The following is a 24,748-nucleotide window of genomic DNA, read 5'->3' as shown; positions in this document are numbered from 1 at the left end:
TCAGCCCCATTTCCCAGCCCCCAAACTGGCCTTTTAATCTGTTTCATTTCCTGTGTTTTTTCAGTCCTGACGAAGGGTTTCGACCTGAAATGTTGACTCTATTTCTCTCTTCACGGATGTTGCCTGGCCTGCTGAGTTTTTCTAGCATTTTCTGTTGTTATTTAGCATAACTTCCTGGCTTTTGTACTCTATGCCTCTATTTATAAAGCCCAGGGTCCCCTATGCTTTAACTGCTTTGTTAACCTGTCCTGCCGCCTTCAAAGGTTTGTGCACAAGCATCGCCAAATGTCTCTGTTCTTGCACCTCCTTTAAAATTGTACCATATAGCAGCTATTTAATGTTATTTTTATGTGAATTAATTAAAAGCTGATGGAAAAATCAAATGTAAGCAATTCCTAAACTTCACAAAATCTATTAAAAATTGCCAAATATTTGTGGCAGTTTAATAAATAGACTTTCTCAGAACTGAGATTCAGTCAGCCTGATACTGCATTTGACTGACGTTCTCGCCCCACACATGACGGCCACTTCAATCTCACAATAGCTCCAATAATCAGATGACCTCCAAAAATAAAATACAATGTTTTTATGTTGCATCAATTACACTTAAGACCTCTTTAAAATGCAGGTAAACAGTTTGACCCCCATTTGTATTACAGTGGATGTAACATGGTTCCCTTGCCAAATTTGACCCGTTCAAACTGAGTGACAGATTTGGCAACTGATAAACTGCACATGTGCTAATTAAAAATCACACTTTCAGTTGAGCCAAGAGTTTTTCTGAAGTTGGGTGAAAAAGTCCTTAAATGCCAGCAATGCTAAAAGTGCATTACTGGAGTGTAACATGGGCTGGAAGGTTAGCTTGGCTGTGATCAAACATAAATTCTAGGTAGTTCGAAGGCTACCAGCAGCACCCAGTAGTCATAGGCACCAGTTAAAAGCTCCTCCTTGAGAAATGTTGATGCCTCTGACAGCAGTGCTATCATTTTATTTAACGTGTTGCTTTTGATGACATGCTTGCCTCTGAAAGCAGTCCTGAAAAGTAAAAGTCTTTAGAGCTGTGTAAACTAGCAAGTATTTACACAATATGTTCCGAGTTTCAGACTCCATACTCTATCCATCATTTAAAAATATCTCTTTCCACCCCTGCTACATTGCTCACCTCAGCTCTTACACCTTCCTTCCACTCCACCTTTGGTGGCAGATCTATCTGTTATCTTGGCCCTCCACTCAAACTCCCTCTCTAAATCACTTCACTTCACTACCATGAATCAGCCTTGGCTCTGCAGCACTCACTCCCCTCCCCCCCCCCCCCCCCCCCCCCCCAAAGTCAGAGGTGGTGGGTTCAATCCCTACTCTAGTCTGGAGCACATCATTTAGGCTGTCAGTTCAGTGCAGTGTTGAAGGAGTGATGCACTGTCAGAGGTGCTGTCTTTCAGATGAGACGTTAATCTGAGGCCCCATCAACTTCTCAGGGACGTAGAAGTTCCCATGGCACTTTTCAAAGATGATGAGAATTCTTGTGTCCCGGACAACATTTATTCCTCAACCAACGTCACTAAACAGATTATTTGGTCATTTATCCCATTAATGTAGGCGATCTTACTGTGCACAAATTGGCTGCCATGTTTGCAAGCAGGCTATTTATCCAGTCTTAATTGATTCAGTCAGATTGAACCTAAAATCCCATCTTTGCATCATCCAGTTGATTCTTAAATGATTCCAGAGTTCTTGTCTCCACTAGTCTATCTGCTATTCCATTCCATGTGTTGATCACTGTGGAAAACGAACAACTTCTATCAGTTCTAAGTTTGCCTTTTACTAGTGTGAGCCTGTGACCCTTTAAATTAAACGGCAAAGAGTAGGATAAAATAATTTTCAGAATTTACCTTTCTCATACCGTTTACTATCTTGTACTTCTAAGATCACCTCCTGGACACATTCTTTCAAAGCTGACAAACACAGGTTTCTCCAGTCTTTACTCATAATGCAGACCTTTAAGTCGAAGGATCAGCCTTGTTGTTGCTCTTTGGACTGCTTCCAGCACTTAATTATCTGCCTTGTGTCTTGATGGCCAGTACTGAAGGTGTGGTCTGACCAGAGCACTGTACAGTTTCATCGTGACTTCCTCTGACTGGTATTCTACTGTTGTGGCTCTATAGGTCAACATCCTATTGGTTTTGTTGATAGTTGCTCTCCACTGGTTGGACACTGAGTGCTGAGTTAACTAAGATTCCTAGATCTTTTTCCAACTTCATTCTTACCTGTTTCAACACCATTCACGGAGTATGTGTACTGACCATTATCCCTTCCTATATGCAGTACTTCACATTTGTCTGTATTAAATGTGTCTGTCATTGTCTACCCACGTGTCCAACTCCTTGTGTCATTTCCGAACAGCCTCCTCTGATCCAACTGCCCATCCTAGTTTAATATCATCTGAAAATTTGACCAATTTTTGTTGGGTTTTTGAGTCGGTCATTGATCTGAATTAGAAACAGTAGTATCCCAACATCAATCATTGGGGCATCCCACTCCATCCTTGTGTCCCCTTTCCCTGCCGGACATAACTCCTCTGATAACTACCTTTAAATAATGCACCGCTTTATAGAGATCACAAAGCTCGTTAGCTATTTCCTTAATGTATGGTCGCAGACACACAATGTTTACATCAGATTTTTATTGCGGTATAATCTATAAGTGTATGCCTTTTGACTGGCCACCTTTCAAAAAGTTGACTAAGCATAATGTAACTATAACATTTTTAAAGTTGAATTGAGTTATTGGCTAATTTAGTCCCTTGAGTTTTATCAAATTGTCATAAATGACGAGTTACAACCAGCAGTTTAGCAGAATACAGAAGACTTGTCCCGAACAGCAAATTTTGCAAGGTTATGGAACAAAATAGTTTAAAGTCTGGTACCCATATTGAGATGTCATCTTTAGACATTTAAGATATTTTTGGAAAAGCAACTTTTATTCTGCCGTGCACTTATCCTCTTCTCTTTTTGCTGCAATCATTCCCAGCAACGAATGCTGAGAATCCAAACACTGCAGACAAATTTTGAGAGAAACCTTGTACAGATTTTCTGTTTTAATGCACAAGTGCATTTTCTCAAAGCTCAAGCTGTATTCATTTTTAAATATCATGATGCCGTTTGCAGTTCACTGATATTTTGGTATCGATCCTTTTTTGGCACCTGCTTTCATTTTGTTTTGCACATGCCAAGTGATAGATGGCTACCCATGTAATGCCCATTTGTTGTATTAGTTTGTTACACAATTCCAGTTGACAGGTGTTCCACATTGTCAGTGTAAGTTATTTAGTCAGATGCTGAAGTATTGATTTTTCTGAGGGTTGGATAATGCTTGTTTGAGCATACCTCATGTTGAACAGATGCAGTCTGAAGAACTTTTTGGTAGTAGCTTATTGCTTTTCACTAGCTTGCGAGCTTTCAGAATGTAGCATAGATATACACAAAGATGATCACAAGCAGATTTAGGATTGTTCCTACTATTCCCAGCAGAGCAAGAATAGATTCCTCTCTCTCTTCTTTCTCTCCTTGGATTCTCACTTCCTCTGCTTCAGTGATGGCAGAGATGCCCATTTTTGCAGTCAATGTTTTCAGCACTAATCCAGCAGCTGCCTGCTGAGGTAAAGTACATAAAGCATTACTTTACTGAGCATTTATTATTTGCTGTACTAATGTTATGATATAGTTCCAGGCAGTGCTCCTCCCCCCCCCCCCCCCCCCCCCAGTCCCAGTTTTCTCAGTCAGTTGTAATCAAAATGACAACTCCTGGAAGATTCTGCACGTTTCCTTGTGACAATAGCTCACTCTTGTTGTTCGTCGATCTTGCCGCACGTTTGGAAGTGTTTAAGGATGTAGTCCAGGCAGATCAGATTCCGAAATAACAATGTTACGGTATTTCCAGTTCACATAAATTTTCCTAGTCAGTTTTTAAGCCGTCACCATTCCAGTAGAAAAACATTGTCACTTGTTTGCACTTGAGAAGATTCCGAATCTTAATGTCACCTAATGAGGCTGCATCGTCCTGCAGAAAGATATCTGAAGGTGATTGTTGATCACACAAATGATTCTTCCATGTTCTTGTCGGTTTCTGTATCTGCTAAATTAGTCTCCTCTGTAGCTTCCACCTCGGGTGGTTTGGTTTGTTGAACCCCAAGTCATTAAGGGCACACATATATTTTGCAGTATTACTTTTTTATAACATCAGTTTAGTAAAGACACCATTGTCCTTGAGAATGAAGACATATAGCAATTTTTTTTTTAAAAGCCACTATAACTGTTTATAATTTATAGGTTTAAATACACCATACATTTTTTTTTTTACAGTTCGGTGATTGTTTTAGAAAAAGAAAACCTTACCCCACACTTCATCAGGAATGAAAATGCATCGGCATGCTCTGAGCCCCTTCAGATTTGTTGCAGCTTTGTATCTGCATGGAGCGCTGTTCAGTGTTGGAAAACAAATATGATTTGCCAGTTGTAGAAATGGTTTACAAGGTTTCAGGAACGGGCATTAGGCACCGGTAATCCCCTTTTGAGGCCAAAAGATGATGTCTCGCTGCATTGATTCTCCACGCAATTCTTCCTCTTTTAAAGGGAGTGAAGGTTTTTTTTTACCATTACCCAAACATAACGGTAGCTATTCAGTGGCAGAAACCTGGTGAGGCACACACGGCAGCTGCAGTCGGTGAGCAAAGTGCGGAGAGCTCCATCCACTTTTTCATTAGTGTACTGAAGACTTTCTTCCAAATGAGCATTCTGAAAATGTCTCTTGCCAGCCATCTGAAGAGGGTTTCATGCTGTGACTTCAAATGCAGTAAACCATAGATTCAATTACAGCTGAGCAGCAGAGCCGTCGCTTAGAAATGAGAAGGCGTTTGCTCTTTTCGGAGAAGCGCACCTGAGCGCATATTAGTCAAAGCTGTGCACTTCTGGGAATCTTTAAATATTGCATAACTGTGAATCGCATATGAGGATTATAATGAGTGGCTTCGTTCCATACATTGGTGCGGTCTGACACTGATTAAATATGCACTTGGCACTGAATGAATAAGGCAAGAGCTACAAACCACCCTTGCAAAATCTGTGCACAGCATTACAATGCAAACTGCCGTTGTCGTGCATAGCACCTTTTTAGTGAGGGAATGAACAATAATGTTTCTTAGATAATTTTGAGGAAAATATTGACCTCCTTGGGGCTTTTTATTGCTAAAGAACCGCTCTCTGTAGGACACAGGCTGACGGACAGCCCCTGGATTTTTTTTTCATCCCGTGCTTTGTAATTAACAGTCTGCTGAAATATTGCTGCAGCTCCATACAAGCATTTTATTTTGTGGCTTAATGTAACATTTTTAATCTGCTTTGAAAGGAACGAAACACAGGTTTAATTGTTTGACTGTATTTGTCATTTTAAGGGTTGACGTAGATTGAGGAAGGCAGTAAGGGAGGAATTGCAAATTATCGACTAGATTTTATGATGTTTCCCAATGATCACAAAATTTGGAGGAAGGAAAATTATTTCAAGGGCTCGATTTACAGCGGTAATGACAGTCGAGGCAGATGGTTAATGCTTCATTGTCAGGAATGTAACCGTCTGTAGGAAAGTGTTTAACGATATCTTGTATGGTTAAGAGCACTGTTGATACAGTAACCATGCCCTTCATGGGAGAAATGCACGGATGAAAATGCTTGTTTTATTAATGCACCTACTGAATACTTCAGTAATTAGATGGGTATATTGCTGTGCTGCCGCGAGAAGATTTCAGAAAAGCCTCATTACACACACGTGTATGACCTCTCGCTGCTGCCTGATGAAAATGTTCTCTGCAACGTTTTATGATGAATATTTTGGAACTATTGAATCCAGCTTTGTTCTCTAGGAACCTTTTAAAGTGACAAATGGTAAAGTATCTGTTTTACTGATCCAGTTACACTCGCTCGCAGTTTAGCGCTGGAAAACTTTTTTTTGCTCTGCAACATGTACAGCAAGCTCACTGACCGCAATAGTGCTGATTATTGGGGGGCACTCTGTAAGCCCAGGGGGAAAAGGGTTTCTCACCATTGTTAGAAAGCTAGTCACTTTTTTTTTGAAAACATGTAGTAGTATTGACAGCCAGTACAGGCTGATGTAAAAACCCTAGGTCATTGGGCATGGTCGCTCACTTGCTTCATTCATGTGCGACCATTTGAGAGAACAGCAAGTGGCCCTGACTTTGACTCTTTATTCCGCAATGGCAGGGGCTATCCTTTTGCAAGGTACTGGCAGTTGCCAAATATAAAGTACATAGGCTGTTGTAAATACTCGCAACAGTTCATTAGAATTCATTTGTGTATTACTTATGCTGTGAAATAACTTGGAAGAATTTCAGTCGACTGAATCTTTCAGTTTACTTATCCCTGGAGTAGTTCAATATGCTGTTAGCTGGAGCAACGTAATGCTTCAGCTCGTGGCTGTCTAGTAAGGTGACATCTGCTGGTTCCTGCACCTAGAACAGACTCATTCTCTCAACTTCTTCTTGGCCTTGATCAAATTATTGGGTCCCCTTGGAACTTTTTTACATTTCAGATAAGCCTAATTACCTTGTCTTAGATTAATGTCCATGTACTGCTGTGCAATTTCAGTTCTAGCTTTATATTTCAGTTCTAACTTTTTATATGTCTATCATTTTAATTTACTGGGAGAACCGAAGCTCCGTGGCCAGAAAGACAGCAAGTCAGCTACTTGGGACTCTTGGATTGGTTATTTTAGCTGTGGTATTGCCCACAGTTTTGGTATAGTAGTGTAGCGGTTTCATTACTGGACTCGCAACTGAGAGGTCATGAGTTGAAATCCCATGGCAAGTTGAGAAATTAAACTCAATATATCTGGTAATGTGTGGCTAGCACCGAAAGAAATGGTCATTAAAGCTGCCAGATTGTTGTAAGAACATGATGACTGACTGATTTACCAATGTTCACCCCTACCTGGTCATAGAGTTATACAGCACAGAAAGAGGCCCATCGTGTCCGTGCCGGCCATCAAGCCCTGTCTAATCTAATCCCATTTTCCAGCATTTGGTCTGTAGCCTTGTATGCTATGGCATTTCAAGTGCTCATCCAAATGCTTCTTGAATGTTGTGAGGGTCCCTGACTCTACCACCCTTTCAGGCAGTGAGTTCCAGATTCCAACCACCCTCTGGGTGAAAAAGTTCTTCCTCAAATCCCCTCTAAACCTCCTGGCCCTTAACTTGAAACTATGCCCCCTGGTTATTGACCCCTCTACTAAGGGGAAAAGTTCCTTTCTATCTACCCTATCTATGCCCCTCATAATTTTGTACACCTCAATCAGGTCCCCCCTCAGCCTTCTCTGCTCCAAGGAAAACAACCCCAGCCTGTCCAGTCTCTCTTCATAGCTGAAGCGCTCCAGCCCAGGTAACATCCTGGTGAATCTCCTCTGCACCCTCTCCAAAGCAATCTGGCCCCAGACATGACTCTCGTCCACACTGCATGTGTGAGTCTTGAGAACAGGCCACTCAGTTGTACAAAGGCCCATATCATCACCCCAGGGCAACTAGGGATGAGCAATAAATGTGTTGCTTTCAGGGCAGCTGGGGAGATCAAATATTTACACCGGGAAATGGGATTAGCGTAGATTGCTCTGGCGAGAAACCCATCACCGAAAGGCAACAGGGATGAGCGGTCTCATTTTTGTACCAAAATATCTGCATTTAGTTCAACCTTCAGATACAAGTAAGTGAGCTGCCATTCAAAAAGAGAATGGGCAGAATACTAGGATGCTGCTTCCAGCGGTTTAGTGTCACCCAGGAACAATGCGAGTGCATTGTCTTTCTATACACCAGTAAGTTCCTGCAAACAGCATTTGAGGTGAGTAGTATGTTAATCTGTGGGTGGTGTCGATTGAGGATACCAGGATAATCTGCTACTCCTCTCTGATTAATGCTATGGGATCTTGTGAGCCCACCTGAACCACCACCAGAACAAGCATGTAGGACCATATTTTAACTTCTCATTCCTTCAGTACTGCACTGGAGTGTCAGCCTAGGTTAAGCACGTGCTCAAGTCCTGGAATGGGGCTTGAACGTACAACCTTCTAACTCGGGCAAGATTGCTACTAACTCAGCCAACCTTAGACTTATTAAAGAACTTTTTTGTGGCTTAGTGGCAACAGAGCAAACTGTTGACAACAGTAGAAGCTGATTGTGGCCTGGCCTTGTGTGCGGCAACAGTTGGGACAATATCACAAATATGGATAGCATCTCTGGGGTATGGGCAGTATTGCAGTGTTTCCTTTGTGTTCCTTAAGTTCTGGAATTCCCTCCCTCAACCTCCTTTTAAGACGCTCCTTAAAACCTACGTCGTTGACCAAGCTGCCCTAAAATCTCCTTGTGTGGCTCGCTGTCAGATTTTGTGTGTTAACGCTCCTGTGAAGCCCCTTGGGACGTTTTACTACGTTGAAGGCATTGTATAAAGGGTGCAACTGCTGCCAACGAACCGGAAATAGTTGCGCATGCGTAGTTTTTTTGCTTGTTCGCTTCAGCGCCTGGGAAAAAATGTCGGGAGTGGGGCGTGGGGCTGAAATGACGGGAATGGGGAGCGGGCCAAGCAGAAACATCATCGGCATTTCCAGATTAATGCGCAGAACAATTCTGCACAGCTTCCTGTCATCGAAATCAGCTTCCTGTTCATTGGCAGTAGTCACTCTGTTCTATAAACGCAAGTTGTTGTTGTTTTAGATGGCCTGTTTATTATGAATGGAGGAAGAATTAATTTTTATGCTGCTGCTTCTGCGAATTAAAGCAGTCGTTCCCAGTTAATAACCTCTGCCAGTTCTGTGTAGAATCGATGTATGCGGAGGCTCCATAGCCTGATTAGAAGTAGATTTGTTCATTAAGTCTGATGCTTAATTGATTTGTACAGTTTATCACAGCAAAGTCAGCACAGCTCCGTATTAATATATGAACTTAACTGCATAATACGTCCAGGTAGGTTTCCAATTAGTTCTGGCAAAATACTAACAATTTCAAATCTTTGATTGTAATATTCAACTGCTCAGTACAGGAAACTTTTTTTATCCGGCACGGACGGGACCGACGTGGTGCCGGTTCATCAAAAATTCCGGATAACCGAAAGCTATAGTAAAAGATACGGAGCTGAAAGCTCCGTATAAAGCAACAAACCCTGTGGCTTCAGAACAATGGCCACAAGTTTCAAGCGTCTCTGTAGCTTAGCAACAGCTGCAGCCACACCCTTGCACAGCAACAAATGGAGTAAAAAAAAAAGTAATAAAAGCTACCTGAACCTACTCCTGAATTCTGCCGGTTAACCGACATTTCTGGTTATTTAGGTGCCGGTTAATCGAAAGTTTCCTGTATTTTGAGTTCGGATCTAACTGCCATGAGCTGGATACAAAGATATTTTTAAATAAATTGGTTTTGCACTTGTTCTTAATGTTACTCACATTGTATGCAAACATAATTCTTGTCCAAGTGAAACAAAATGTAACCGAGTGCATTGTTCTGCGATTTGAGGTGGACTTCTTGATTGAACCCTTGTAAATCTGCCCTGTTTAAAAATGACTCGCGTTGAAGCTGTAAATTTGGCATTTAAAAAAAAAAAAAATACAAGTAATGCGATCAATCACAAGCATTCCAACAAAAACAGAACCGTCAGCATTCCTAAAAGGCAATTTGTTGTCATTTCTGCAAATATAATAATTCAGTGGTAGGTGTAATAAAACAAGTTTTCTGACCATTCCAATACATCACAGTCCTTTAATAGGGTGTTTCATCAAAGTCAAGGTGTATTAGTTTTTTTAGTACCTTCAATCTAAGGAGTTGATTTCTACTCGAGCAAAAATTAATCGTTTGGGCCTCCGCTGTACAGCTAGTTTTAAGAGTATCTGCCTTCATCAGCATGGTTTATAATTAGTAGCTAATAACCTTTGTTATTTATAGCAAGCAGCTATTGGATTATATTGTGCCTCACGTACCCAAATTTCATGAGTTACTTTATGAAAAAAGATGGGGGAGATAAAGACTTGCATTTACATAGCGCCTTTCATAACCACCAGATGTCCCAAAGTGCTTTTGAAGTGTAGTCACTATTGTAATGTAGAAAACACAGCAACCAATTTGCACACAAGCTCCCACAAACAGCAATGTGATAATGACCAGATAATCTGTTTTTGTTATGTTGATTGAGGGATAAATATTGGCCAGGATGAGGGGGATGACTTACCAGAGGAAGGCAGCAGCAGCCAACTTCCTGGCACCAGGGGTGCTTCTGCTGCTCAGGAAGGGAGGAAAAAGAGTGGGAGAGCAATAGTGGTAGGGGATTCTATCGTAAGGGGAACAGATAGGCGTTTCTGTGGCCGTAGACGTGACTCCAGGATGGTTTGTTGCCTCCCTGGTGCCAGGGTCCAGGATGTCACTGAACGGCTGCAGGGCATTCTGAAGTGGGAGGGTGAACAGTCAGAGGTCGTGGTTCACATTGGGACCAATGACATAGGTAGGAAGAGGGATGAGGTCCTGCAGCAAGAATTTAGGGAGCTAGGGAGCAGATTAAAGAGCAGGACCTCAAAGGTTGTAATCTCTGGATTACTCCCAGTGCCACGTGCTAGTGAGTATAGGAATAGGAGGATAGAGCAGATGAATGCGTGGCTAAAGAGTTGGTGCAGGAGGGAGGGCTTTAGTTTCCTGGATCACTGGGCCTGCTTCTGGGGAAGGTGGGACTTGTACAAGTCGGATGGGTTGCACCTGAACCAGAAAGGGACAAATATCCTTGCGGGGAGGTTTACTAGCACTGTTCGGGGGGGTTTAAACTAACTTGGCAGGGGGGATGGGATACAGAGTGGAGCTATAATAGGGGGTGATGTACAGCCAAATATAGAGGAAAAAATGTCAGACTGGAAGGCAGAGCAAATATGTAACGGCACAAGGGAGTAGGGCAAGGCTAAATGGCATTTATTTTAATGCAAGGAGTCTTACGAATAAGGTGGATGAACTGAAGTTGTTGATGAACACATGGGAGTATGACATTGTTGCTATCACGGAGACATGGTTGAGGGAGGGGCAAGACTGGCAGCTCAATATTCCAGGGTATAGAATCTTCAGGCGAGACGGCGGGGGGGGGGGGGGCGGTAAAAGAGGAGGGGGTGTCGCAATATTAATTAAGGAGACAATTACTGCTGTAAGGAGGGATGATATATTAACAGGTTCCTCTAATGAGGCCATATGGGTTGAACTTAGAAACAAAAAGGGGGCTAGCACTTTGCTGGGAGTGTACTATAGGCCCCCAAACAGCCAGGGGGAGATAGAGGAACAGATATGTAGGCAAATCTCAGAGAAGTTTGCAAATAATAGGGTAATTATAGTGGGGGATTTCAACTTCCCCAATATTAACTGGGATATTCAGAGTGTGAAAGGCTTCAAGGGTGCAGAATTCTTAAAGTGCATCCAGGAGAGCTTTTTGAGCCAGCATGTAGAAAGTCCTACAAGAGAGGGGGCGGTGCTCTAGGGAATGTGGCCGGGCAAGTGGTAGAAGTGTTAGTAGGTGAGCACTTTGGTGACAGTGACCATAATTCGGTGAGATTTAAGGTAGTCATGGAAAAGGACAAGGATGGACCGGAAATAAAGGTTCTAAATTGGGTGAAGGCCGAATTTAATATGATAAGGCAGGATCTGGCCAATGTGGACTGGGATCAGCTACTTGAAGGAAAATCCACATCGGAGCAATGGGAGTCTTTCAGAAAGGAAATCGAGAGAGTACAATGGCAACATGTTCCCGTAAAGGTCAAAGGTGGGACCAACAAGCCCAGGGAACCCTGGATGTCAAGGGATATATGAGAATGGATTAGGGAAAAAAAAGGGGGGCTTTTGGCAGATACAAAGGACGAAAGACAGGAAGCCCTAGAGGAGTATAAAAAGTGCAGGGGGATACTTAAAAAAGAAATTAGGAGAGCGAGGAGGGGCCATGAAATAACACTGGCGAACAAAATAAAGGAAAAATCCTACGGTGTTTTATAAGTATATTAAGGGCAAGAGGATAACTAGGAAAGAGTAGGGCCCATTAGGGACCAAAGTGGCAATCTGTGTGTGGAGCCAGAGGATGTAGGTGGGGTTTTAAATGAATTTTTTGCATCTGTGTTCACTATGGAGAAGGACGATGTGGACATAGAAATCGGGCAGGGGGACTGTGATATACTTGAACATATTAGCATCGAGAGGGAGGAGGTACTAGCGGTTTTAGCAGGCTTAAAAGTGGATAAATCCCCAGGCCCAGACGAGATGTATCCCAGGCTACTATGTGAGGCAAAGGAGGAGATTGCAGGGGCTCTGGCACAAATTTTCAGAACCTCTCTGGCCACAGGGGATGTGCCAGAGGACTGGAGAACAGCTAACGTAGTACCATTATTCAAGAAGGGTAGTAGGGATAAACCAGGTAATTACAGTCCAGTGAGCCTAACATCAGTGGTAGGGAAATTATTGGAAAAAATTTTGAGGGACAAAATTAGTCTCCACTTGGAGAGGCAAGGATTAATTAGGGATAGCCAGCATGGCTTTGTCAAGGGAAGATCATGTCTGACCAATTTGATTGAATTTTTCGAGGGGGTGACTAGGTGTGTGGATGAGGGTAGTGCAGTGGATGTGGTTTACATGGATTTCAGTAAGGCTTTTGATAAAGTCCCGCATAGGAGACTGGTCAGGAAGGTAAGAGCCCATGGGATCCAGGGTGCCTTGGCACATTGGATCCAAAACTGGCTTAGTGGCAGAAGGCAGAGGGTGATGGTGGAACGTTGTTTTTGTGACTGGAAGCCTGTGTCCAGTGGGATACCGCAGGGATCGGTGCTGAGTCCCTTGCTGTTTGTGGTCTACATTAATGATTTGGATGTGAATGTAAATGGTATGATCAGTAAGTTTGCAGATGACACGCAAATTGGTGGGGTGGTAAATAGCGAGGAGGGAAGCCTCAGGCTACAGGACGATATAGATGGGTTGGTCAGATGGGCGGAACAGTGGCAAATGGAATTTAACCCTGAAAAGTGAGAGGTGATGCATTTTGGATGGACTAACAAGGCATTGGAATACACAATGAATGGTAAGACCCTAGGAAAGACAGAGGATCAGAGGGACCTTGGTGTGCATGTACATAGATCCCTGAAGGCAGCAGAACAGGTGGATAAGGTGGTTAGGGGGGCATATGGGATACTTGCCTTCATTAGCCGAGGCATAGAATATAAGAGCAGGGAGGTTATGATGGAGCTGTACAAAACGCTAGTACGGCCACAGCTGGAGTACTGTGTGCAGTTCTGGTCGCCACACTATAGGAAGGATGTGATTGCTTTGGAGTGGGTGCAGAGGAGATTTACCAGGATGTTATCTGGGCTGGAGCGCTTCAGCTCTGAAGAAAGACTGGACAGGCTGGGGTTGTTTTCCTTGGAGCAGAGAAGGCTGAGGGGGGACCTGATTGAGGTATACAAAATTATGCGGGGGGTAGATAGAAAGGAACCTTTCCCCTTAGTAGAGGGGTCAATAACAAGGGGGCATAGATTCAAGGTGAGGGGCAGGAGGTTTAGAGGGGATTCGAGGAAAAACTTTTTCACCCAGAGGGTGGTTGGAATCTGGAACTCACTGCCTGAATGGGTGGTAGAGGCAGGAACCCTCAACATTCAAGAAGCATTTGGATGAGCACTTGAAATGCCATAGCATACAAGGCTACGGACCAAATGCTGGAAAATGGGATTAGATTAGACAGGACTTGATGGCCGGCGTGGACGTGATGGGCCAAAGGGCATCTTTCTGTGCTGTATGACTCTGAGGACACCAGGGATAACTCACCTCTTCGAAATAGTGCCATGGGATCTCTTACGATCAGCTGAGACAGCAGACGGGGCCTCGGTTTAACGTCTCATCCAAAAGACGGCACCTCCGACTGTGCAGTACTGCACTGGAGTGTCAGCCTAGATTTTTGTGCTCAAGTCTCTGGAATGGGACTTAACACTCTCGCCTGAGTCAGAAGGCTGAGAGTTCATCAACTAAGCCATGGCTGACACATGATAGAAAGCTGCACCAAATATCTGGGGGGGAGAACCCAGGTAAAATTTAAATTAATTGGTGCGTCCAATAAAATGTTTCAAATACTTTTCAATCTTAACAAAGCTCAGTTGGCATATAGTTCTACAAGTTTCCTGCAAAATCCAAGTAGACGTGTCAGATGAGATCCCATTGCAAATGTACAAAATTGATGCTTTGAGTGAGCCCCTGCAATGGAAGCTATCCAGCATCTGAAATTTAGCTGGCAGAACAGATCTTCTCTTCAGTGTATAACTTTAAGAAGTCACACAACACCAGGTTATAGTCCAACAGCTTTATTTGAAATCACAAGCTTTCGGAGCGCTGCTCCTTCGTCAGGTGAAGTCACCTGACGAAGGAGCAGCGCTCCGAAAGCTTGTGATTTCAAATAAAGCTGTTGGACTATAACCTGGTGTTGTGTGACTTCTTACATTTGCCCACCCCAGTCCAACTCCGGCATCTCCACACCGTGTATAACTTTCTAAAGGCACCCGCCAGAATCAATTGGGCTTGAAACCTTGTGTTGAGTTCAAAGTTTTGTAACCTGGATGTTTTGTGGATTTACTGCAATCTTTAACAATGTGGAAACAGTGATGAGGATGGAGAACGGCATTGTGGAAAATTCTCTGAAGCATAATTTCTATATATATTGTGGATTTAAGTATTTGAAGCTGTTTTAAGCTTTGAGTCATCCCTTTCATTTTTTAAAACTTCCTAACTCTGAACCGTTTCTTATTAGTGAAGATTTTACTTAAATTTCTTAAAGTATATGCTATTTCCAAAAAAAGAAACAAACTCCAAATAATGGCATGCTTACTTTACCACCAAAAATCCAAAGTTGTTGCCAAACCGTCAAAATAAGAGGCATTGTACACCATTTAAAAAAAAAAAAAATGGCTTTGGTCTGTCAGTGGGTAGTGGATAACTGCACCAGTAGTGTCTGCCCTCTACTGGTCACGGAGCCAGTTTCACTCCCCATTGGGGGATATGGACCATCCCAAATCATTCGGGCAGCTGCTAGAAATAATAACATAACTTTGAAACCACTGCAATTACTGTACACCTCATCCTGCAAAATCTTAGTCACGCGAACTGCAATTGGTGTTGCAGAATTGCTTCATGAAGATTACGAATATCAAAGTCTTTCACTATCAGTACCTCCTTTTAAATCGAACTGTTGGACTGAATGCAACACATGCTAATTTGTTTTGGATACATGAATCTCTGCACTTTAGAAATAATTCTGTGGCTGTGAACTGCCCTTTGAGATGTCTTGAGGATCTGAAAAGTGCACATTTGTTCTGAAAGCAATAAGTGCTAATGACATAATTGAGGATGGGTTAATAGCCTTAAGACGTGAGGCAGTTACTGTTGGAAGGGTTAATGACTACCTTATATGGATTTTCAACTCTGTTGGCTTCAGGATTTTGTTTAAGTCAGTACTCCAATGACATGATTTGTATTTGCTGTTTAAGCACAAATTTCAAAAAACCTGGAAGAATTGACCTGAAACGAGGTTTTTAATCATTCTGCCAGCGCAATTCCCACTTCATCTAGAGCCATCCTTTGTTTCTTAACCTGTTCCATTACCACCTCCTCTTGCCTTGAATATCTCTTAATGCCTCTTTACTTCTCCTGCCTTCCATCCTATCACAGACCTTCCCTTTTGTTCTTTCATCGCCCCCCCCCCCATTTCCCAGCCCCTAAACTTGCTTTTAAATCTGTTCCATTTCCTGCTTTTTTTCCAGTTCTGACAAAAGATCATCGACCTGAAACGTTGACTCTGTTTCTCTCTCCACGGATGCTGCCTGACCTGAGTTTTTCCAGCGTTTTCTGTTATTACAAGGTTTTTAATGTTGGGCATAGATTTCTTTGAAACAATTGGACTAAAAGGGACTTGAGGACAAGGCCCCATGATGGAAGCTCAGTATGACATTTGTGCTAGACTGGACTGTAGTTATTATTGAAGAACATAAACTAGGGGCCCGTCAGCCAGATCGGCCCACAGAGCACTTGTCATCCAGCACGCAGACTACCGAACCTGCTATGTGTCCTTATCCACGGGTCAAATTTGAATTTGGGCGGGAAGTGCCGATTGGCTGAACTTTTCCACTCTGCGTTTAGAAACCTTTTAAATGGGGCAGGCAGACTCAATTTTTCATTCACCTGTAGCGTGTGGTCACTGATAGTTTGGCTTCACCTGGCTGTTGTTGCATAGACTGCCAGCTTAAGTGAGAGTGTCTTGGATTTTTTTTTAAACTATTTGGAAAGTTCTCCAGCGGTTAGGGATACAGCTATAAATAATCTATTGGTCTTGCAGCTCTGTTTCTAATTTGTTAATTATCTGTTTCTGTTTGTAATGTGTTTGGAATGTATAAACCCTTTCTAAAACTTCCCCTTTAAATAAGCCTGTTTCTTGGCAGTAATTTTGATAGAAACCACTGCTAGGTGCACGGAGGCAACCAACTCTGACTATCCTCCTTTAGGACTAAGAATGAGATCTTTTCAAACTCTGTTGATTGTGAGAAGCCGCTGATTGTTGGCTCCAGCATCTGGCTGCAGATTCCAAGCACCAGTTACACCAATTTCTTCATAAATACATATTTTTTATCAAGTTTTTCTTAATTATTGCCCCAGTCTCTCGTTCTAACCCAAATTCTGACCAATAGGTCTGCTCAGCCCTTGAAAGCTATGATTGGTTGCCTGGTGCCTTTTTATATTGGGCACATGCGTGGTATGCATGTACATACAGCACGCAGTCACTGGTTGTTGGGCGGCAGTAAATAGAACTTGCGTTTTATATATAGTGCCTTTCACAATCTCTGGACATCCCAGAGCACTTGACAGGCAGTGAAGTACTTCTGGAGAATAGTCACTGTTACAATGTAGGAAATAAAATCTAAATGTAAGTACCGATATGGTTTATCTTTTCTATTTTAATAACTTTTGCTGAAATCCTTGAGCTTTCTTAATGGCTCAGCTGGTAAGTTAATTGTGTAGTGTGGAACTGGACTATAAAGACCGGGCAGATCACAGGTCAGTCGCCAAGTCCCTTAACAGCACCACCATTGCAGAGTCCCCACCATCAACATCTTGTCGGTCACATTGACCAGCAGCGCAACTAGACTAGCCTCATTAACACCATGGCTGCAAGAGCAGGACAGGGGCTGCATTCTGGTGTAACTGGTGCTTGGAATCTGCAGCAAGATGCTGGAGCCAACAATCAGTGGCCTCTCGCAATCAACAGAGTTTGAAAAGATCTCGTTCGCGGATAGCTTAGCCCTAAAGGAGGATACTCAGAGTTGATTGCCTCCGTGCACCTAGCAGTGGTTTATAAATTCCAAACACATTACATTTACCTCCTGACCCCTTAAAGCCTCTCCACCATCTTCAAGGCTGAAGTCAGGAGTGTGATGGAATACTCTCCACTCCCCCGGGTAGTTGCAAACACAACGACACTCTAGGAACTTGACCCCAATCAGGACACAGCAGGCCTGTCACTGGACTCGATCCCCACCCCCTTCACCACTGGCGCACCGTAGCTGCAGAAGGACAAAGGCATCACCTCCTAAGTTCCCATCCAAATCTCACTCTATTCTGACTTGGACATATATCACCATTCATTCTTTGTCGTTGGGTAAAAATCCTGGAATTCCCCACCTAACGCCATTGTGGGAGCACCATCACCACAAGAACTGCAGCAGCTCAAGGAGAAGGCCCACCACTATATATAATTTACCTTCCTGTTGTGGACGTGATGGGGATCAGCTCTGATGCTGCTAGCAGTCTCGTAATCATAATTTGTCGATGCATGCTGTAACAGCAACAACTTGCATTTATATAGCACCCTTCATGTAGTAAAACGTCCCAAGGAGCTGCCCAGGAACATTAACGCACACAATTTGACACTGAGCCACATAAGGAGATATTAGGACAGGTCAAAGGTAGGTTTTAAGGAGCGTCTTAAAGGAAGAGGCAGAGGCGTTTAGGGAGGGAATTCCAGAGCTTGGGGCCTCGGCAGCTGAAGGCACGGCCGCCAATGGTGGAGCAATGAAAATTGGGGATACGCAAGAGGCCAGAATTGGAGAAGCACAGAGATCAGAGTGTTGTAGAGCTGGAGGAGGTTACAGAGATGGGGAGGGGTGAGGCCATGGAGAGATTTAAAAACAAGGATGAGAATTTTAAAATTGAGATGTTGCTTAACCAGGAGCCAATGTAAGTCAACGAGCACGGGTGTGGGGTGAACGGGACTTGGTGCAAGTTAGGATACGGGCAGCAGAACTTCTAAAGGAAGAATGGCCACTATGAAAGGTTATCAGGTGACTTGCTGGCCACTGTGGAACACACCCTGATCTCTGCCAACACCACAGGAGGGGAGAAAATTGGAGAGATACCAAAAAGCAGCAGCATTTCCTAATGTAAAGTTTGACGGCATTCCTAAGATGGTGAGCCCTTGGGAGAAAATAATGATTCACATCTGCCTCTTCATATACAAGAGAAGATGTTACCTGCTCATTATCCACCTGCATTGGGTCTGTAAAACTGGCTGCCAGTTGCAGTTAATGATGCACCAAGATATCATTACTACGCCCACGGGGTGAACTTTTGATGTTTATGGCAAGTTACTAGTAATAAAATAGACATCAACTGCAGGGGAGGTTTCCTTGCCACTAATATTTTTAGGTGGTTTAATGTAAATCAGAAACCATGTTTTAAGTTCGAACACCACATTCAATTTTGCTGAAAATCTTTCCCCCACATGATTGGGGAAATGTTTCCCCACACCTGGAGTGGATTGACTAAAGGAAAATATCTCTCATTAGAGTCTTTAAGGGATTCTTTCCTACTTTGGTTCATGTAAAATAACCAACTTTAAAATCTATTTTAAACACTGGTGTAGTGGAAGAAGCTCTCAAAAATGTACATGCTCGGTATTGTATTTAGATATCTTCTGTGTCTGATATTGATGAATTAATATTTAGATTTTCATTTATGCCATAGTTGTGGCAGATAGCTATTTTCATCCAATTAAGCTGTACTGAGGATGTTAAATGGTTTGGAAAGAGAATTTAGTGCTGCTCAATATTACCTATTTAATGGGCCATTAGGTGCAGCTATTCTTGCATTGAACATCTCTATATTAAAGGGGAGAATTGGACTTATTAAACAACATTAAATTGTGCCTGCTGCTCATCAATCTGAAGAAAGCACATAAACAGCATGTGAATTCACACCAAATTGTGAGCAATTGGTTCAACAAGTTCCTATGGTTTTTGTAAGCATTCTTCAAGAATCCCACGTGTGATTCAATGAAGTATGTTCATGTCCACGTGAGATTAGGGATATAATTGTGCATAAAATGTTCTGGTGGCCTGCCATTATTCGTTCATTTTGTAACTGGCCTTTTATGGAAGTAGTCCCCTTTGTGATCCAACCTGAGCTAAATATTAGATCATCAAACTGATTTTTAAAATTCTCCTGGCTCTGGAAGGGTCCCAGGGCTAATTTAAAATTGATTTTTTTTTCTTCAAAAGAAGTGTTTTGATATTGGGAAGCAAACCTAGGACTGATTCTATAGTAAACTATGTGAGTGGGGTCAGTAGCACTGGAGAAAATAATATTGTTGTGTTATACAGTACGTTGCTTGTTTTTACACCATTCTTGCTTCCTCCCTGCGCCAAAAGATTCGTAACTGAATTTGACACAGTTTCTAAATCCTAGCTGCGTTATGTATACATTAGCATGGCATTAGGCATAAAGTCTGAATCCAAGTACGAATGGTTACAAGTACGAAAGGAGAAAATTGTAATGATTATTGGTGTTGAAGTGATAAAACAAGGTGCAGCACAGATGGTTGTAAGAAGGGGCATATGATTGCCAAATTCTAGCCTGATTGTTGCTCCGAATGAATTGGGGCACCAGCACACCACTCCGATTTACTGGAGCCTAATGCAGGTTCCAGTGATGTCATCTGTCTGTGAGTGCGCTGTAATAATATTCTGTTTGAGCTTCCTCTGTTGATACTAAATGTTAGGATTATAACGACTGTTGTGTTCTGTCTAGAGTGCTAAAGGATGGCCACCATTCCAAATCTCTCCAGTATTTGAAAGAACCGAATAGGGCACTTAAATTCTCATCGCTATTAATTCCTTAAGAAGTGAAACGACCAAATGTGAGAATCATCTGTGATAGCATTGCTGTCGGGTGAACAATGACATTTTCTGCCATTGACACATACACTGGTAATAGTAAAGCCTGCCCAACATGTGCTTCAGATCTTGCTTGACACCATGTTGCCAGACCACGTAGCTCGGGCTAAGAATTACAACTTGTTTTTACATCATCTGTTGCAAAACAAAAGTTTCAAAGTCTTAGCACCTCTCTGTGTGAACTTTTGACCCTGAGTCCATGATAAAGCGCTAAAACTCAGTGCCTTCTATAAACCCCCAATCTTAAAAGCAGCACAGCAACATAGGAAACTGAAGAACATGCTGCATCAGCCTGACTATGTCTCTTTGAATTTGGCTTAAGCTGGTATAAAGATACCTTCCACAATTAATCAAAAATATCTGTTGAAGATTTCAAAGACTGAATGGGCTATCGGCGATAATGGCCCGTGATTAATGCTTGCATTCTATGGCATCTGTTTGATCGGAATTCCTAAAATGAACATGAGCATAAGAAATAGGAGCAGGAGCAGGCCATTCGGTCCTTTGAGCCTGCTTCAATAAGATCATGGCTGAGCTTCTACCTCCAGATGTACCTTCCTGCACTATCCCCATATCCCTTTACTCCTTTAATATCCAAAAATCTATCGGTCTCTGTCTTGAATATACTCAACGACTGAGCCTCCCCAGCCCTCTGGGGTAGAGAATTCCAAAGATTCAGCATGCTCTGAGTGAAGAAATTTCTCCTCATCTCAGTCTTAAATGGCCGACCTCTTATTCTGAGACTGTGACTCCTAGTTCTAGACTCCCCAACCAGGGGAAACATCCTCCCAGCATCTACCCTGTCAGGCCCCATAAGAATGTTATTGCCTAGAAATTCGTCTCTGGCGGTGTTGCAAAACTGACGGTATGGGATAGGCAGCCCCTGATATTCAGTTCCATTGCAATCAGTGTAAGTAAATAGTAGGCGCTGCATATAACGGGCGGTTGATCAGATTGCACCACTGCCCGAGACAAATTTCTAGGCCTATGTGTTTCAATTAGATCACATCTCATTCTTCTAAATTCTAGGGAATACAGGCCTAGTCTACTCAATCTCTCCTCGTAGGGCAACCCCCCCCCATCCTAGGAATCAGTCTAGTGAACCTTTGTTGCTCTTCCTCGAAGGCAAGTATATCTTTCCTTGGTAAGGAGACCAAGACTGTATACAGTACTGCAGGTGTGGTCTCACCAAGGCCCTATATAGTTGCTCTTACACTCCAATCCTTTTGTAATCAAGGCTAACATACCATTTGTTTGCTGTACCTGCATGTTAACTTTCAGTGATTTGTGTACAAGGGCACCCAGGTCCCTCTGAATACCAACATTTCCCGAGATCTCACCATTTAAAAAATAATGTTTTTCTATTTTTCCTATCAAAGTGGATAACTTCACATTTCTCCACATTATATTCCATCTGCCATGTTCTTGCCCACTCACTTAACCTCTCTATATCCCTTTGCAGCCTCTTTGTATCCTCCTCACAACTTACTTTCCCACCTAGCTTTGTATCGTCAGCAAACTTGGATACATTGCACTCCGTCCCCTCATCTAAGTCATTGATATAGATTGTGAATAGCTGATGCCCAAGTGCTGATCCTTGCGGTACCCCACGAGTTACAGCATGCCAACCTGGAAATGACCCGTTTATTCTTACTCTCTGTTTTCAGTCCATTAACCAATCCCTTGAGCCCTAATTTAGTGTAATAACTTCTTGTGTGGCACCTTATCGAATGCCTTCTGAAAATCCAAATACACCGCATCCACTTGTTCCCCTTTATCTAGCCTGCTAATTACAACCTCAAAAAACTCTTGGATTTGTCAAACACAATTTCCCTTTCATAAATCCGTGTTGACTCTGCCCAATCATATTATGATTTTCTAAGTGCCCTGTTACCATGTCCCTAGTAATAGATTCTAGCATTTTCTCTACTACTGATGTCAGATTAACTGGTCTATAGTTCCGTTTCCCCTCTCCCTCCTTTCTTGAACAGCGGGGTTACGTTTGCTATCGCAGGGACTGTTCTGGAATCAAGGGAATTCTGGAAGATCAAAACCAATGCATCCACTATCTCTAGCTATCTTTTAAAACACAAGGATGCAGGTCATTAGAATTTATCCCATTAATTTCTCCTGCAATGGGTATATCATTTGGTTAGCAGAATTCACATGGTTACTGGGCATCAAGTCAAACTACTTAACCTGCGTTCCAAGCTACAGCAACAACAACAACTCCCAGAGAGTTGCAAGCTGAAGTTCATCTTAAAATCGGCAGGGCTTTGGCTTAATTATCAATAAAATAATCAAAAATGGGATGGATTCTCTGGTCTGCCATAGATGAGGACAGGAAGGTCCTTGACCTGAAGTGAATAATTTATGAAAACCAATTTCTGCTCCCTTTTTTTCTCCTCCCTCCCCCCCCCCCCCCCCAAATATTCAGTAGTCTTGTGGTAAAATAGAGAAGCATATCGTTGCATGTAGACATTGGTCACATGAACACTTAAGCCCCGCTATTTATGGGGAGGGTGTGGATTCGGTCGAGAATGACCGAAGAACCGGGCAAGGCCACAGACGTGGAGGTCCTGTGATCTTGACAGCAGAACCACATTAACATCTTGTAGCTCCACCTCCTGCCTGGCAGACAGCCAAATGGACAGCCTGGCCAGCAGGCGGGAGTGAACACTAACGGCAGGAAGCCACAGCCAGGCGACCTTTGGGGATCTTCCCTGGCAATCGGGAGGGGTGCGGGGGAGGATGTTGGCAATTGGGAGCGCCCGGGGGCTGGGTGCTGGTGATTGGGGTTGGAGGAGGCCAAAGGCTTCCTTGTGGAGCACTCCTGCTTCTCCTGGGCCACGAAGGAGTGCTGAAACAGCCACTTACCTTGGGGAGCCGGCAATTCCCACTCCATTTCACTGTTGAGTTTCCCGAGCCCAGGAAACCCATGCAGCAGGTAGCTTCAAATCAGGCTCTCGATTGCACAGTAGGAGCCCGATTTAAATATGTTAATAAGCGTCCCGCCACTCCACAGTGGGATGTTCGGACGCCCCCCTATCTGCTGCCATAAAAATGATGACTGGCATGTGCTCAGCGGGTCGGTGTCACGTTCCGCACATTTCACTTTAACCTGCCGAACCCCCTCCTGCCCGTCAAGGTGGGGGGGAGGGGGGTTAATATCGAGGGTTTGATGGTTAAAAAATCCCCGTCACTTTTCTTCCTGTCTTGTCCTCAAAAGTGATGACTGGGGCTATTTATGATTGTGAAAGATAATCAAGAATTTGTATGCATTCTTAGTTTGCAGTTTAATTCTCTTCCACGTCTGTCTTGCTCAGCAAGTACTCAGTAGTTTTTGTAATAGACTGATGTAGCTCTTCATTTTTTTTTTCGATGTTCGAGGTTGGAATATATAAGCAGTTTTTTTTAATGGGGGGAGAAAAAGGTAGTGATGAATGTTTGAGCAACAGAAGTGCCTGTAAAAACTTAAACAGTAGTAGTTTAATATCCAGTGTACGTGTCTATCTCGATTACATTTTAAGTCATTCCAAGAGTGGTTTCATGTAGTGTGAACATCAAGTAGGTATGGGCAATGTGCGTGATACTGGCAGTAAATGGTTTGGAAGCAGACGTAGGCAAAAATATTGCAGCATTAGTGATAAAAGTTCCTACTGTCCTGAAGTATTTGGTGGAATTGATCCAGATTCTTGAAAGGACAGGACAGTTATAGCACATTGAAGCACTGCAATATAAATGCAGATTTTATACGCCATCATTTCATGCTTTTAAAGATTTCATGTAATTAATTTGAGCTTGCAGTGGTTTCAGTGGAAGCAAGAAAGTCTATCCTAGTTGCAGTAATTTTCTGGTCACTGTTAGAGAAGTGGCCTGATATTTCAAAGGGCTACCTTTCAATCCCTACCCAAAGGGTCTCTACTGGCAAAACTATTGCTCATTTCTGTTTGGTATCTTGTTTTTAAAAAAAAATGCCAATGCTGGTCAGAAAGAAATGAATTACAATGATGTAATGCAGAATTCAAAGAACAGTATCTTTACAAATACCTTTTTGTTTTGAACGGAGAAAAATAAAATCTTGGTCGATTTTTTTATTTAAAAAAAAAAGTAACATTCAACCTTGGGGAATTTTTGGCAGTGTGAATGGTATTAAATACTTAAGGGTAATTTTTTATGCTTAATCGTGTAACTACAGTCTTAAGAAACTGAGACCTAATGTATAAGGCACACCGTATCATTTTCTTGGTCCTCTAATATAGGAGGAGATGAATGAGGTGTTATAAGGAGTTTTCCCAAAATGGTATATAATAGCGCACTGACGCAAGCATGACTTGTACACTGGATTTTGATATTTCCATTAGCACTGTAAAAATCATTGATGGTAGCACAGTGTAGTGTTGCCTGTTAATTGCTTGTCAGAAAACTGCATTTAAAA

General features: G+C 42.7%; 1 protein-coding gene across 5 annotated transcripts in view; it reads left to right on the top strand.

Annotated features, from left to right (window-relative positions):
* Window positions 1-24,748, top strand: part of birc6 (baculoviral IAP repeat containing 6) — a 261,261-nt gene that overhangs the window by 177,683 nt on the left and 58,830 nt on the right. The window lies entirely within an intron of this gene.

Source organism: Somniosus microcephalus, chromosome 3, assembly GCF_052327205.1.
Source record: "Somniosus microcephalus isolate GS21.2 chromosome 3, FLI_Smic_1.0, whole genome shotgun sequence".
Lineage (NCBI taxonomy): Eukaryota > Metazoa > Chordata > Chondrichthyes > Squaliformes > Somniosidae > Somniosus > Somniosus microcephalus.
Note: the sequence above shows the minus strand (reverse complement) of the source record. Positions and strands in the feature narration are given on the sequence as shown.